We start from the raw sequence: 3444 nt of genomic DNA, 5'->3' as shown, positions 1-3444 counted from the left end.
GTGTACTTTTTGACATCGGGGTCAGATCCCGATTCCGAAAATTGGAGTAGTTCCGTAATGTCAATTATGACTTGTGCGCTAAATTTGAGGTCAATCGAACTTGATTTGATAGGTTTCGGCATTGAATGTAGAAGTTAGAAGTTTCATTAGGCTTGAATCGATGTGCAATTCATGTTTTTAGCATTGTTTGATGTGATTGAAGCCTCGACTAAGTTCGTATGATGTTTTAAGACTTTTTGGTATATTTGGACGCGGTCTGGGGGCCTCATGTGTGATTCGTATTTAATCCGGAATAATATTGGACTTGTGGGAAAGCCGAAGCATTGTTGTGTCTGGTGCAATCGCACCTGCGCACTTTGAGCCGCAGGTGCGGCACCGCAGAAGCGGCCATTTAGCCACAGAAGCGAAATTGGACTGCCCAGATGAGACCGCAGATGCGGTCAGAGTCCCGCAGAAGCGGACTCGCAGGAGCGATGGAGAAAGCGCAGAAGCGGAAAGGCTAGCCAAGCCTGGGGTCGCAGAAGCAAAGCCCTTCCGCAGAAGTGAGAGCGCAGATGCGAATTTTGATCCGCAAAAGCGGAAGTTGCTGGGCTAAGTGAGAATCGCACCAGGGATGGAAATTCCGCAGATGTGGTTGTAGGCTCGCAGGTGCCAATTCACTAGGCAGAAAAGGCTTAAGTTCGAGGGTTTGATTTCATTCTTCATTTTTGGACCTAGGGAGCTCGGATTGAGGCGAAATATTGAGGGATTTTCAAAGAAAATATTTGGGTAAGGATTCTCGACTCGTTTTTGATTAATTTTCCACTAATCTACCATTAATTTCTTCATATAATTAAGGATTTGGGTTGAAAAATTAGAGAAAAGGTGAAAGAATCCTTAGGCTCAATTTTGAGGTTTCGATCAAGATTTTTGTATCAGATTTGAGTAATTTTGGTATGGGTGCACTCGATATCGAATGGATGTTCGGATTTTATAATTTTGGTCAGGTTCTGAGATGTAGGCCCGGGTTGACTTTTTGGGATCAATTCTTTGCTAAAGTCGTAGTTTCATTATTTAAATTAGCTTCTTATAGTTATATTTATAGTATGTAATTATTTTGGCTAGATTCTAGCCGATCGGAGTTGGAAAATCGAGGCAAAGGTTTTCTTATTGATTGATTGAGCGAGGTTTTGAGGTTAGTGACTTGTCTAACCTTGTGTGGGGAAAATTTCCCTTAGGATTTGGTACTGTTATGGTAAATTGCAATGCGTGAAGGCCGTGAATGCGAGATAATGAGTGCGTACTCGGGCTAAATGTTAAAAATCCGACATTTGCTAAATAGTTCCTTTTACTCCCTTAATTGAGTTGCTCAACCACGTGTAGTCATCATGTTTAGTCTAATGTCGCATGTCTACGTGTCTTATCTCTTACTTGCAATTTGTGCAACATACTTAGTTGAACTACCTGCTTTTTTGATTTCGTATTCATTCTTTAACTTTAGGATTTTTTGCTGTAATTTCATTGTTCCAATGTTTTGTGTTGTTTTTCGTGATTTTTTTGTTGAGATAACTGATTGGTTGGGGCACGAGGTTTCTTCCGTGTGGAGTGTTATTGTGGCATGAGGTTTCTTCCGTGCGGAATGTTATTGTAGCACGAGGTTTCTTCCGTGCGTAGTGTTATTGTGGCACGAGGTGTCTTCCGTGCGGAGTGTTATTTTGGCAAGAGGTTTCTTCCGTGCGGAGTTTTATTGTGGCACGAGGTTTCTACCATGCGGAGTGTTATTGTGGCATGAGGTTTCTTCCGTGTGGTTATCATTATTTGCACGAGGTTTTTGCCTTACCATTGTGAGATATTTACTTTTGGGACTAAGAGGTAGTACCTCGGGAGCGCCTTTGTTGTTTACCTCTATTTGTTGTGTCATTGTTGTTGTTGTTGTTGTTGTTATTTCTGAACTTGTAAGAATCTTGTTTTTCCTCACGTGTTGTAGTTGTCTTCTTGAATTCCGTGTTGTTATCTTTCTGTAAATTCTCATTGTTCACTTCTCATTCATTTTATTATATTATTATACCTTCTGCCCTGTTTCCTATTATTTCTAGTAGGGCCCTGACCTGACCTCGTCACTACTCTACTGAGGTTAGGCTTGGCACTTATTGGGTACCGTTGTGGTGTACTCATACTACGCTTCTGTACATCTTTTTGTGCAGATCCAGGGACTGCTTACCAGACCAGGTACGAGTGAGCTAGCCCATACGTGGAGACTTCAAGGTACATCTACCAGCGTCCGCAGACCTTGGAGTCCACCTCTATATTTATTATGTGGTTTTCCTCATTCTTCATTTAACTCTGATGTATAGAGATATTTAGTATTTGTTTTTTCTCTTTAGAGCTTGTGACTTATTTCTACCGGATTTTGGTAGTTGTAACTATTTCGAATCGCAGTTCTTATTTATTTCAGATGTTGAGGTTGAGTTTCAGCTTTATATTCAGTTATTCCGCATAATTGTTAGGCTTACCTAGTTTTAAAGACTAGGTGCCATCACGACATCCTACAGAGGTAAATTGGGGTTGTGACAAGTTAGTATCAGAGCCGATTTATTGTTGCTCAGTATGGTGGATTTTGATGTTATTTTGGGCATGGACTGGTTGTCATCCTATCATGCTATCCTTGATTTTCACGCCAAGACGGTGACATTGACTATGCCAGTCTACCACGGCTAGAGTGGAGAGGTACCGTAGATTATGTTCCTAGCAGGGTTGTCTTATTTCAAAAGGCTCAGCGGATGGTTGAAAAGGGGTGTGATGTGTATCTGGCATATGTGAGGGATGTTAGTGCTGATACTCCTACCATCGAGTCAGTTCCGGTAGTGAGGGATTATCCAGACATATTTCTGGCGGATCTTTCGAGCATGCCGCCTGACAGAGATATCGACTTTGGTATTGATTTGTTACCAGGCACTCAGCCCATTTCTATTCCACCCTATCATATGGACCTAGCAGAGTTGAAAGAGTTAAAGTAACAATTGCAATAGTTTCTTGATAAGGGATTCATTCGGCCTAGTGTGTCACCTTGGTGTGGTCCAGTCTTATTTGTAAAGACGAAGGATGGTTTTATGCGGATGTGTATTGATTATTGCCAGTTGAACAAGGTTACAGTGAAGAACAGGTATCCATTGCCACGTATTAATGACCTATTTGATCAGCTTCAGGGTGCCAGAGTGTTCTCTAAGATCGACTTACGTTCAGGCTATCATCAGTTGAAGATTCGGGAGCCAGATATCCCGAAGACTGCTTTCATGACTCGGTATGGTCATTACGAGTTTCTTGTGATGTGGGCTGACCAATGCCCCAACAGCATTCATGCACTTGATGAACAGTATATTTCAGCCCTATCTTGACTCTTTCATCATTGTGTTTATTAACAACATTCTGGTGTATTCCCGGAGTCGGGAGAATCATGAGCAGCAC

The sequence above is a fragment of the Nicotiana tabacum genome, chromosome 2 (assembly GCF_000715075.1).
Source record: "Nicotiana tabacum cultivar K326 chromosome 2, ASM71507v2, whole genome shotgun sequence".
NCBI lineage: Eukaryota > Viridiplantae > Streptophyta > Magnoliopsida > Solanales > Solanaceae > Nicotiana > Nicotiana tabacum.
Note: the sequence above shows the minus strand (reverse complement) of the source record.